Source organism: Hippopotamus amphibius, chromosome 5 (genome assembly GCF_030028045.1).
Source record: "Hippopotamus amphibius kiboko isolate mHipAmp2 chromosome 5, mHipAmp2.hap2, whole genome shotgun sequence".
Taxonomy (NCBI): Eukaryota; Metazoa; Chordata; class Mammalia; order Artiodactyla; family Hippopotamidae; genus Hippopotamus; species Hippopotamus amphibius.
This window is the reverse complement of record NC_080190.1, coordinates 66,393,437-66,406,930: the sequence shown is the minus strand read 5'-3', so window position 1 is coordinate 66,406,930 and position 13,494 is coordinate 66,393,437.

The window sequence follows — 13,494 nt, the reverse complement described above, 5'->3', positions numbered from 1 at the left end:
TGGGCCCTCTTCCTGCTGACTTCCTGCAGAACTGCCTGGCCATGCCAAGCATCTAGCTCAGAGAAGGAAGATAGACAGGGCACATGCTGACTTCTCTTACTCCAGAACCACGGCAGGCGTTACTAATCACTCAACACATGCCCGGTGAGCCTACCTAAGCCTCAGAATCTTTCTCAACACAGCTCTCCAGGCTGCCACTCCCAGTCTGTTAAGAGTCAATGCGCAAGATAAAGTCTGTTTGCCAACCATGGCTCAGCGTCAAACACATTGTGTGGTGTGTCCTCCTCTCTGGTGCCTTAAACATCTTTTCCCTCCATTTGACCACATACAACCCAACAGCAGGGATAGGAGCTCACTGGTCTCTGAGTCCTTGACTGCGCCTGGGACTTTGCACAGAGTAGGCAGCCCTCACCAATCAGTTGCTGATTTAAGATCCCACTGCTGGAGGCCAATGAAGCCATCTCAGTCAGTTGTCTTCTACCCACTCCCCTCAACCCAGACCCAGCTGTCTACTCAGCATTTGCTCAGGGCGTGTGCCCTGGAGCTGGGTGTTTTGCAGCAATCGGTAGAGGATGAAATGATTAACTCCTCCTGAGTCCGAGCTGCACCCCTGGTCCTGGCTGAGAGTGGGGATGGCTCAGTGTCATGTGTCCCCACCTGGACAGAGCAGCTGGGAGCATCCGTCCCCTCCCCCTCCCATCCCTTATTCCTGAGGGTCAGGAGGTTTGTTTTCACCTGCCCAGGCTGCCTGGCATGTTTTGGATTGGGGCAAAACAGGAAAGTGGGCAAGCCCACAGAATCTCTGGCTCTTACTAGCTGTGTGATCTGAGACTCAGTGCCCTGATCTGAAAAATGGGGATGATAACATCCTCCTCACAGGGTTGCTGCAGGATTCAATTAGTAGCAGCTATAACCATTATCGCCTCCCTCATCATCGGTGGCGATAAAATGAGGCTGTATCATCATGTCCACAACTTTTATTAATAGCTAATATTTATTGAACAATGTTCAAAGACCTTTACATCTATTAATTCGTTTAATTCTCAAGATAATCCAATGAAGTGGTTGTATTTTCACACTTCCCTTCTTACAGAAGAGAACACGGAGGCTCAGAGAAGTTGCCTAACTTTTCCCAAGGTCACACAGCTAGTAAGCAGCAGAGCCAGGTCTTGAACCCAGGCAGTCTGGCCCCAGAGCTGGCATTCAGAGCTGAATGAATATACATTCTGTATAAAGTACCATATTGCACTGTCAGCTGAGGCAGGTCTCATGGGCCGGGGCTAGGGACCTGTTCAGTTCAGTTTGGTTCTGCTCCCATAGAGGTGGGAGCATTTACCGAACTGACTTGGCATCAGCTCACATTACCATCTTTGTTGTGAGAATGGTGCTAAGAATACCTTTGTTACATCAGGGCTTGGTGATGAGGACCCTTAGGAAAGTCTCTGTCCAGCCTTGGTTTCCAGAATGCTTGGGCTTCCAGGATGGATGAGTTGGGTCTTGTCTCTTCGACACTAAACTGTCCTCTAGGAAGCTTAGCCCCAAATCTGGGGTTCACCCCCATGGCAGAGTGGAGTCCTTCGGGCAGAAGATGTTGCATAAGCCCCAGTCTCAGCTGTGTTTTATCACCCTGCCCTTGTTTTTCTTTCTCCCTCTTCTGTCCTGATGCCTTGCTGTATAATGTGTGTCTATCTGTCTGCCTCTGCAGCTGCCTGAGTGTCCCCTTTTGGAGCAAAATAGGGATAAAATTTCTATAGTAACTAAACTTTTCAAAGTGTCTCTCCCCTCCTTCTTTCATGTGTGGACACCCTCAGAGACCTGTCCGTGGACTGGTGGTGATGGGCTGGTTGCATCGTGGCACCTGTGGAACTTTAAAACTCACCAAGGCTGACTCCCCTTCCTGAAACCCTGATGTGAATCCCCGTGGGTAGGGTCTGGCAGTGGGCTGTTTAACAAACTCCACAGCTGACAGTCCCTGAGACAGAGACAGAGGCTGTATCTGTTCCCCTGAGCCTGGAGCATCCTGTGCAATTTACCCCAGGCCCCTCGCCTGAGTCCCTAGCAGTGCTTCAGGGGCCAGTGGTGGCAGTCACGAGGGTCACAAGGAGTTGTCAGTAAAAGTCCTACCATGCACCGCACAGTTTGAAAGTATGGGAGAGTTAAAGAAGGGGAAGCAGTGGGATTTAGTTTTTTGGAGCAGGGGGTGTTGGGTTTTGTTTTGGTCTTGGTTTTGGTCTTGGTTTCAAACAATAAAATCAACTGAGATTTGCCATCCAGAAGAAAGGAGGTTTCAGCAGAAGCTTTAGGAATCCTTCTCCCACCTCTTTTGGTTGGATTCTGCCCCTCCCAGAAGCAGTCTTGTGGAGTCCTCAATAAGGAAAGGAAGTCAGCTGGTTCCTCCAAGGGAAACTGAGGCCTGGGTGTGGGGAGGGGCTGGGAGGGCCAGGCAGGCAGGGGTCCTGGCTCTCCTGGGTGTCGCCTGCATGGAGGGCAGGCCCCAGCAGCAGCCTCATGTGGCCACGCCCCCATCCTGTCTGCACGCCCCCTGCCCTGGGTGCCGGCCTCCCTTCAGAAAACTCTCTGCGGCCCGAAGGGCAGGGATGGGTCTGCTGACAGCGGGGACTCCCCTGAGCCTAAAAAGGGTGGGGGCAAGCTGAGCACAAAGGGGCGGAACTGCCTGCCTGAGAGGCTGGGAACTGCCTGCCTGAGAGGCTGGGCACAGCCTTTCCGGGGAACGCTGGGCCCCTATTTCCCCTCCTGGAGGCCATTATGGGTTTTCCCAAAATCCTGACTGGCAGGAGGCCACACGGGCTGGGCCTCCCCAGCCCCCTTTCCTGTCTTCGGACCCACCCGCAGCCCCCCAGGCCTCCCCGATGCGCACAGTCTTGGTCTTTCCTTGGCTCAGGCATTTCCCGCTGTGGCCAGCTTGCCCAGTCCACCCCGCCCCCCGCCAGGCAGCTCATTCCTACCTGTTTTTTTTTTTTTTTGGGGGGGGCCGCACCACATGGCATGCAGGATCCCAGTTCCCCAACCAGGGATGGAACCTGTGCCCCCTGCAGTGGAAGCACAGAGTCTTAACCACTGGACCGCCAGGGAAGTCCTCTACCTGTTAAGTTCAGCAGGGGAGACCCTGCTGCCCCCAGAGGACACATCTTCCCCCCAAAGGCTGTCACAGGGCCTGGGATTCTGCCATCCAAGGGCCTTCATACCTGAAGTCACCTGTTATGCTGCAGTTCCCCTGTGAAGGTGCCTCTTAAACCATCACTTGGAGGTTTCCTGCATCGGGTCATGCTTTGACAAGGTGACCTGTAAGGCAGGAAAGGAAAGGTAACCTCTGGCGACAGGGAAGCAGAAAGGGGGCTGGTTAAAGGGACATTAGCTGAGGCTCTTCCAGGAACAGCCTTAATGACTTCTGTGTGACCTGGCACTGAGGTTTCCCAGGCGTAGGAGGAGACTTGGTGACATGGGAGGTGAGGGTGGTACTGCCACCTCCAGCGTCTCCCCACTCCATAGAATCAGAGTGTTGGAAGGAAAGGCGTTATGTGCTAAAAGGAATCCCCCATAACATCCCTGGTTTAGGTTCTCAGGCTTACATACCCTCAGTGACAGGGAGATCACTACCTTACACAGCTGGCTGTTCCCTGATTAGCCGGCTCTGGCTGTAATGTTGTGTGTGTTCTTCATCTCGTCAGAGCTCCAGACCCACTCAACACCTGCCATCCCACTCCTCCAGCATGTCTTGAAAGCACCTCAGATTCAATGTCTCTAAGCTGAGCAGGACGTCTGGCCCTCCCGAGCACCCCTGCAGGCCCAGCACTGGCGTCCAACTTCACTGACTCCAGGCCCTACCAACCACACCTTCTCAGCCTCCCACACACCTGTCTTCTTCTTGGTCTCCTGCCTGCACTTCCCCACCCGAGCTACCCTTGGTTCTCGCAGGCCACGGCAGGAACCTCCTAACTCATCTGCCCCATTCACTGTGCTCTAGCCCTTCATCATCCTCATGGCAGCCAGAATAATCTTTCAGAGACTCTAAATATGATCACCACATTTCCCTGATTACAGCCTTTTCGTGGCTTCCTATTGCTTCCTAATATGGTCCATGAGGCCTGCAGGGTGGGGCCTTGCCACCCTCTGTAGCCTCGTGGCTCTCCTTCACTCACTTGTGGAGTCCAGCCATATGGTTGTACACGGTCATGGCTAAGAGCACAAACTCTGGAGTCAGATTGCTGGGTTCAAGTCCAGCTCTGCTAATTACTGGCTGTGTGACAGTGGGCAAGTTGTTTAACCTCTCTGTGCTTTGGGTTGTAGCTCTACAAAGTGGGGTGATGATGATAAGAGTATCTCCCCCTTATGAGTGTTGCTTTTAGGATTAAAAAAAGTTAAAACAAGTGCTTTGAGCAGTGCCTGGCACTCCAGTGATAGATGTTGCAATCTCCCGAAAAGAGCCAATCTCCCTACTCCCCCACCCCGCTAGGCACAGGCATACGGGGAGGGTCATGGGCTCAGAGCCAGGTTCAAATCCTGCCTCTGCCTTTCTTGGCTGTGTGCAAGTTAATTCACCTGTTTCTGTCCTAGTTTCTGTGTTCATGAATGGGTTGCTGTGAGTGCTGAGTTAATATGTGTAAGATTCCTGCCTAGTTCACAAGAAGCACATTATTATATGAGATCTTAGCCGTTTCCCCTGTACCTGGGCCCCTCCCCTGGACAGTTACTGCTCAGCCTCAGATGTCAGCTCAACTGTCACTTCCCCACGATGAACCAGCCTAGTCTGTGCCCCAGGACTGGCTCTTAGCACCTCTCCCCTCTTGGCCAGCGTTCTGATGACAGTGGCTGCTTCACGTTTCTGTGTGTGGTTGGGAGGCTCTTGTGTGCCTCTCCCTAGAGAGGAAGGTCCGTGAGGGCAGCCTCCATGTCTGCTCTGCTCACATGTGGGTCCCCAGGACTCTGCATGGCTCTGCAAACACAGATGCTCAATACCCATTTGTGGAAGGGAAGGAAGTGGGGGAGAGGCTCTGATTTCCATCCCAGCACTCTTGCCCCCAGCCCCTCCCCCTCCACTGCAGGGGACCCTGCTTCATCCTGCACTGGGTCCAGGGATGACCTCAGACCCCCTGAAACTGGAGGCCCTAGGCCCCATGCTAACCCAGCTCCCACCCACGTCCACATAGTTCCAGGGCCCAGCTCCTGTGTCCCCTGAGGCATCAGCAGAGCCTTAGTTTAGCTGGAAGAACTTTCTCATGTGAAGGCTGGAAAGTTCACACCAGGGTGGGCATCTCCTTCCCCGATTTTCTCATGTGCAGAGCCTGGAGCAATATCTCTTTGTGGTTCTGGTGAAACGGAGGGGCAGAGGCAGCTTGTGGCATCTGGAGGATCCTCCAGCCCGTTGCATGGCCCTGGGAGTCTACGATCGGGTGCCAAGTCCTTTGCACAAAGAGAACAGGGGAGGGAGGGAGAAGACAGTTCCTCTGGCCCCCCCATGGCACCCTCTCCGGGGCCCCAGCACACAAGCTCCCAGAGCAGACGGGGCGAGTCCAGTTTCGGTGGGTGTGGGTTGAGTGTCTCGATTTCCTCCGCTTTGATTCCACCCCGCTGAGCTGCCTGCGCTCGGGGGCATGCAGCCACACAAGGGCCTGTCCCCTTAACAAAACCCATCTGTCCCTCTCCTGTGGTCCCTGGGATCCGGCCCACAGAGCCAGCACTGTGCGGCCCCTGCCCTGCCTCCGTGCCTTTGCTTCTCCCTGGATTGCCCTCCCCCACCCTCATCTCCATCCATCTGAATTCTGCCCAAACCCAGGCTAAAGCCCACCTGGGACCACAGGAATAGATCTTAGGGAAACAGACCTAAAAATAACTAATTTGGTTCAGGTGTGAATCAGAGACACCAGACCAGGCCCTGCCCTCAAAAGGCCAGCTCAGTCTCCAACGGGGCGCCGGCCCAGGAGCAGCTGTGGCACAGGGTGACGAGAAAGCCCCAGCAGCTGGGACGCGGCACCCCCTCGCTACCAGCATTGTGATCACAAAGCGCAGGGACCAGAGCTTTGCCCAGCATGGTCATTTCAATGGGCAACTCCTTCCTTCAATTTCTAGTTCTTGTGGTCAAAAGGCAGGGCTGCAGACAGGACCCTCACTCACCCTCCCCGTTGTGGGAAGGGGATCTGAGTTTCCCAGGACGGGGAGGGGCACGACCACGCGTCGGCAGCGGTGCACGAGGGAAGGCTCCCCTCACCGTGGCAGGTGGGAGGAGGCAGGCCTGGCACCAGCTCAAGAGAGAAGTGGCCTTCATCTGGCCGCTGAGAACAGGCTGGCATAGCAGGTGCTTGCCCTTCTTCACATCGGGACCCCCCTTTCTGTTTTCTGATCTCATCTCATTGTCCCCCTCCAGCCGTCCTGTACGGTCCAGCAGACAATTGCTATTATTCCTGGTTTATGGATGAGGAAACCAGGTCCAGAGGGGTTACATCTCTTGCTTAGCATACAGCTAGTGGGACTCCTGGGACTAGGCCCCAAGGTCCTGGCACTCCCAAAGGTAGCTCAAGCCCATATCGACACCACCAGGCTCCACACAGAGTGATGCTTCATCAAGGTGTGGGGGCCAGCTGTGCTACCCCAAAACAGAATCCCATTGTAGCCTCCAAGGGCAGGTGGGTTCTAACGGAAGTCATAAACTAATATCAAAAATTAATTACTAAATGCTAAAGCACTTAGCACGGTGCCTGGTATATACTGCTCAACATGAGTAGCTATTATTAATATTAACTCATGTGATAATTCCACCTGATAAGTTCTTCATGGTTTCCAAGGCACTTTCCATGGCAATACTTAAGAGGTTGGCAGGTGGGTAACATCCCCATTTGGCAGATTCTCCGAGAGGGAAGGTACCAGCCTCAAGGTCATGGTTGCGGAGTGTGGAGCGCACCTGGCCTCTGCTCTGGGCTCCTTCCCTCACACCACAACTTGGACCCACCCACATATTACAGAGGCCCAGGTCGAGCCTGAGCCCTTTAAGAGCCCTGGGGCTGAGCATGGGGAGGAGTGGGCCCTAAACCCCAGGCCAGGCTGGAGCCACATTCTCTGGGGAGAGTGAGTGGCTGCTTGGCATTTTCCCTTTGATACTGATACAGGCATTTTAATAGCTGCAGTGATCAGGCAGGTGGTATTTCAGCTCTGGCGGTGCGGGGCATTCCAGGAGGCCCTGGCTGCCTGCGGGGGTGAAGCAGGAAGGCTTTTCTGTCCAGGGCCGCTGGGGGTCCATCCCAGGGCCTCAGAAAGTTTTATACCTGCCCCGAGCCTCAGCCTGGGGATTTCAAACCAAGGGTCTCAAACCCAGATGTCTAAGGGGGGCAAGCTAGTGGCCTCGAGTTGGCGAGACTAGCCGGGGCGGGGGGGGGGGGGGGTACTGTGGTGACCTGGACAGCACACGCCCACCTAAAAGGGGCAGCCGTCACTCAGCACCACCCAGTTGTTACCACAGCCCCGTGCTGCCAGATCTTCCCATCAACCAGAGAGATCAGAAATCCAGACCTAGGGAATTCCCTGGTGTTCCAGTGGTTAGCACTGCACGCTCTCAGTGCCAGAGGCCTGGGTTCAAGCCCTGGTTGGGAAACTGAGATCCCGCAAGCAGCACGGCACAGCCCCCTCCAAAATAAAAAGAGAAGTGGCCTGCCATGTGCCAGGCCATGTTCTAGGCACTGAGGATACAGCAGTGAATGAAACAGGTCGAAATAGTCACGTCCTTGTGGAGCTTGCTTTCTAGGGACAGGGAGAGGCGATAAGCAAGATAAACAAGGCGGCAACAACAACAAAATCTGAAGGAGAAAATAAAACAAGGAGGAAGGCTAGCAAGTATACTGCAGAAGAGCGCCGGCGATAAGGAGGGCCGCATGGAGAGCGAGCCGGGTGCAGGGAGGGTAAGACCCTGGCGGGAGTGGTCCAGGGGAGAGCAGGGACACGCCCACCAGGAGGGAGTTTTTCTAGGGAAAGAGCTAAACAGAGTCAATGAGGATTTTTCATTTCTTTTTAGGTGTTTTTTTTTTTTTATTATGATGGGAGGAGGAATAGCATGTTTGCATAAAGATTGCATCGGGGTGGGCAAACGACCACTAAATCCCACTGGCAGGCAGTTTTTATAAGTACGTTTTTTATGGGAACACAGCCGTGCTTATTTTGCTTTTCGCCTACGACAGTAGAGCTGAGTGGTTGTGACAGAAATCATCTGGCACATATAGCTGAAAATAATTACTAGCGGGCCCTTCACAGGAAACGTCTGCTGACTCCTGGTTTAAGTGACCCAGGTTACTGGCGGGAGTGGGGCTTGCCTGCAGGCTGGTGGACGGTTGGCCTCACCTGGGAGCACAGATGCAGGTTGGGCAGGTGTGCCTGGGGTTGGGAGCCTCTGGAAGGGCTCTTCTTCTGCTGCTTCTGTTTTCTATTCTCACAGGGTCATCAGGTGACAGTGACATTGGGGTTGGGCAGAGAGAAGGTGTGAGAACTACTAGGACAGTGAGATGGAGGGACTGGGGTGGCTTGCTGGGCTTTCATCTAAGATAACGATCATGGAGTGAGGCCAGTCAGCAAGGCTGGGCGCTTTCCCCAGCTTCATCTGCTGCTCGGGTGCCTGCGTTGGGTAGGTGGAAACATTGCACCTAGCAGGTTTGTGGCTTGGCTGGGAGCACATGCTGAAGGGGAAGAGTGTCAAGACAGCCAAGGGTGGAGCCTGGGGAGTGATATAGTCACTGACCACAGAATTTGAGCTGGGAAGGAGAGAAGTGACACATGGCAGAAGGGACAGTAGAAAAGTAAAAGGACTCATGGACTGAAGGACTGGGAGGCTGGAAGGATCCCTGGGGTCGAGTATTAGAAGGAATGAGTTGCAGATGAGGGTCAGTGGGTGAGATCGAAGCCCAGACTCTGAAAGGGCTGAGGTGATGTTCGGATTTAAAGCTTTTCAAAAATAACTACTGGGCAGGCCAAGAGAACACACCTGCAACCTGAACGTAGCCAGTTTCCCATCTCCGTGTCCCTGGTGGCTTTACCCTCTCAGATGTCTCCTGCCCCTCCTGATGGATGCTCCTGATTCCCGGATCCGCCTCTCTCCCCCCACTGCCCTGGTGTCTCTCCTGGGTGCCAGAGCCACATGTGCCCCTGCCTACCTGGACCCGTCCACTAACGCAGCTTGTCCTCAACCAAAGTCAACACCTTCCACAAGCCTGCCCTTGCCACTGTCCTGTCTCTGTGGGGGCATCTCAGCCACCCACGGCAGAGCCTGGGCCCTATCCCCACACCAAGTCCATCCTGTGCCCTGTCCGTCCTTCCTCCTGCATACCCTATCCCCTTGCCCGCCGCTCTCTGTCAAGCTGCCAGGCCATAGCCTGGACCACCAACGTCTCTCGGTTGGATGGGTGACTGACAGGCTTAGGAGAGGATCCTCAGCCTGCAGCCTTCTCACTGTCCCTGTCTATTCTCAACATGCTGCTGGAGGGCCCTTTCACCAGCCAGATTTGACCACGTGCCTCCCCTGCTTCAAACCCTTGGTTGGCTGCTTTGGGCTGGACCCTTACCTGGGCACACAGGCCCCCATCACCCACTTAGCACTCAAAGTCTGCAGTCTGCTGGACACTTCTCAGTACGCTTCTCCCAAGTGAGGCACAAGCCCCTTTGCCAATGGGGGCTATTTCTTGTTCTCCATCATGCAGTCTCACAATTAGTAGAAGCTCCATATATAATGGGATGGGTTGAACAAAGGTATTGAACTGGAAGGTGGAGGACCTGGAATTTAAGCCCTCTGGCTTACCTGTTCAAGGCAATCCCCCTTCCCTCTCTGAGTCTCAGTTTCCTTTATTATAAAATGGGACTGCTTCGTGGCCTGTCTGTTGCACAGGGTGATATTGAGGGTCAGGTGAAGGCTTGGAAAATGGGAAAGTCACTCGCAGATCTGCCTTCGGTCAGGTCCCAAGGAAACCTCTGAAGTGGAGCTTCGTGAGCAAGAGGCTTATTGGGATCGATATTGGAGAAGGTGAGGGAGACAGGGTGGGTAGAGGGTTGAGCTGTGATGTGATCACGACAGAGGCCTCAGCTGGTCCCCTGGGGCTCGCATCCTGAACTGAGGCATAGGGGCCAGACGGTATCTATAAGTAATTGGGTTGCCAAGGGAGTGGACACGCCCCTGATCAAGGCAAGTCCTTCAGCTGAGAGTGGATCCTGGCGAGGGCTGGGCCACCAGCAGCCAACCTGCCCGGCAGCTAAGGGCGAGTAGCCTGACCCTGACCGGGAGACCCGGGTGGCTCACCTCAGCATCCGTACTAGCTCTAGAGTTGATGGCCATCAACAAGCCGTGGGAACGTCAGGAATCTGTGTGCTGCTAAATTCGAAGCCTCTGCCCGTGCCCTACTGATCTGCCCTCCCCCCACGTTCCTATCCCTCCTCCCTCACCCGAGTCACTCCTGCCACTCCGTCCCCTTTCCTCTTCCTTGAAAGCTCCACACACAGTCCTGTCTCTGAGCCTTCGCTTCTGCTGTTCCTTCTGCCTGGAACATGCTTCCTCCAGATCTCTCTACAACTCATTTCCTTACTTCCGCCAGCTCTCTGCTCAAATGCCCCCTGCACAGAGGGAACGTCCCTGACCCTCGAGTTTGAAATACCATCTTCCATCACTCTCTGTCCACTTATCCTGCTTTATTTTTCTTTATAGCACCCATCACTGCCTGGATTATACATTCATTTGTTTCCCTATTCATTGCCTATCTCCTCTACTGGGAGGTGAGCCCAGGAGTGCAGGGCTCCTGTCCATCTTGAGCTGCATTCTCTATCTCCAGGGTCCAACCTGTGTTTGGCATCTTGCTGTTACTGAATGAGTGACAACCCGAATGGTTGCAACCTGTAGCCAAAATGCTGCACACTCAAGCTGGCCTTGGCTTGTCAGCCATTGACTGGCTCCTTCATTTAGCAGACTTGTGACTTGTGTCACACACCTACCATGTGCCAGGCACAGCCACAAATAAGTCCCTTGGAGAGCCCACAGGTTGTTGGTGGGAAGGGATGTGGAAGTAGTTATGTACAGTCCCTTCCTGGAAGGTGGTACTCGTGAGCTAAGCTCAGAGCTGGGCATCACAGGGCCTTCCACCAGACCTTGTCCGGGGACGTCCTTGGTTTCCCTGGTGGCCACTCTGTGCCCACCTCAATATGTATCCACCTAGTATTGTGTGCCAGCCTCCCTTTCTCAGTGAGGGGCTCCCCTTTGGCACATTCCTCCCTTTCTCCTCCTCCTGTGTGTTTTGACCTCCAGCCCGCTTCCGCCCTTCTCCCAATACTGTCATCTGCCCCCTCCCCCAGCACACACACGCACATACTCTATGACTGAGCTCCCTCTCCCAGGATGGAGTAGACTATATCCCCTGAGTTCTCATCCCACATCTACTGCATACTGGCTGTGTGACCTTGGGCAAGTCACTCAGCCTCTCTGAGCCTCACTTTCCTTTAGCAAGAAATGAGGTCACTATTTAACCTACCTTAGAGTTTGATTATGAAAAATAGATGAGACTGCCCGTGTAAAAGCACCCAGCTCAGCACCAGTACACAGTGGGGGCTCAGCAGACATTAGTTTGATATGAATCCTCAGGAAGCTTTCCTGACCATCCCTCTCCACCGCCAAACCAGAGGTGACACCAAATCCTGGGACACCTTCCATGTGACTTCCTTCACCTCTCACCCTGAGTGGTGGAACTACACAGTAGTGAGGAGTGCTGGGGAAATGCTTGTAGGGAGCCCGCTGGCATCCTAAGTGGTCAGCACGTCAGGGTGGGACCACAGTGCACAGGACAGTCAGTCACAGCCAGGCACAGAGGACAGGCCCCAGGAGGCCAGATCGTCCAGTTTTTCAAGAGAGTTTAGAAACACGGACTTTCATGTGAAATCAACCTCTTCAAAATATTGGCGACAAATTCAGTGAAAAAAAAATCACTGTGAGAACCAAATAAAATACATCTAAGGGCCAATTTGGCTGTGGGGCTACCAGATTCTAACTGCAGCACTGGATTCAGAGAGAGGGGGTCCAACTCCCAGCCTTCCTCCCCATGACCTTGGCCAGGTTGTCTCCTCTCTGTGCCCAGGTCCCTCCCTGTTAAATGAGTGTAATAATAGCTAACATTTATGGATGCCTCCTGGGCATCAGGCTCCCTTCTTTCTATGCACCAACGTCTTGAATCCTCTCCGTAACCAATGAGGTTGGGACTGTTATCAGCTCAGGGTCCGAGAAAGGCCAGGAGCGCAGCAGTTTGGCCCCAGAGGCACACCTGTTAACCTCCATCTTCCCTCCAGCCCCCTGCCTTGGTGGTGGTGAGGAGGGAGGCACTCAGTGGCAGGCCCTTTCCAGATGTCAGGGCTGGCAGGTGTGTACGCGTCATCCGTTCATCTCCATGGAAGTGGCAGCTCCTTGAGGGCAGGTGTCTCAGTCTTCTTGTTGCAGCATCTTTGGGGCCTTCCAGATTGGTTCAAGGACAGGCAAGCTGGTGAGGGAAGGGGTCTGATGGAGGAGCAGAGGGCCTGCCGGTGCCTGGCTCTGAGAGCGACATCAGAAAAACAGAGGTCGCTGTCCCTGCCCACCCCCCATCCACGGGCGCCCAGAGCTAGACAGGAAACAATTAGCAGAGAGCTGAGAAGAGCAGCTCGTTGTGCCCCTGAGTGTCGGGTGCAGGAAGGGCACACTGCTTTATAGGGTCCTGTGCTCGAGTTAATTTCCTTCAGAGCTCTCCCAAGACATCAGACCCCGAGGTTACCAAGATGGGACCTCTCCATCTGCTTCTTATTATCCAGACACCCGGTGGCCAGTCTTTGATCCAGGATCAGTCCTCCTACCAGCCCCCAGACAGCTCCTTTCCCCCGTCCCCGTGCCCACCCCTCCACGCCCGCCCCCCAGCCCACAACCGCTTTCCAGGGCTTGGCATTTACAACTCCCAGTGACTCCTCTTCTCTGTCTCCTTGTGCAGAAATGGAAGCTTCACTCACGGAGGCGCCGGGAGACCCTGAAGACGTCTCCAGGGTGTCACTGCCCGCCAGGTAAGGAGCCCTGCGAAGGGGTGACAAGGACGGGGACACACCAGAGGCTCTCTCAGTGGCCTGGCCACACCCTGTTCAGAGCATCACTTTTCATTTGGAAGATGGGAATGACAGTGTCCTTGATGTTCACCCTCCATGTAACCATTGATTGGCCCAGAACCCCAGCGTCATTCATTCACTTATTCAAGCTTTCATGTATTCATCAGCTCTTCTTTGGGCCACGTACTGTGCACACCAGCCTGTGAAATCAGATAAGATAATGGGTGTGGCAAATTGTGAGATGTCACACAGAGTTGAGAGGAGAAGCCCCTGAGGGCAGAGGCCTGGCTTATGAGGTTCACCACTGTGTCTCCTGCTCCTGACACATTGTAGCTTCAGAAGCGCTTGCTCCCCCAATGAGTGAGTTACCATAATTGCAAAACCTTGCCTGCCCAGCTAGGTGGC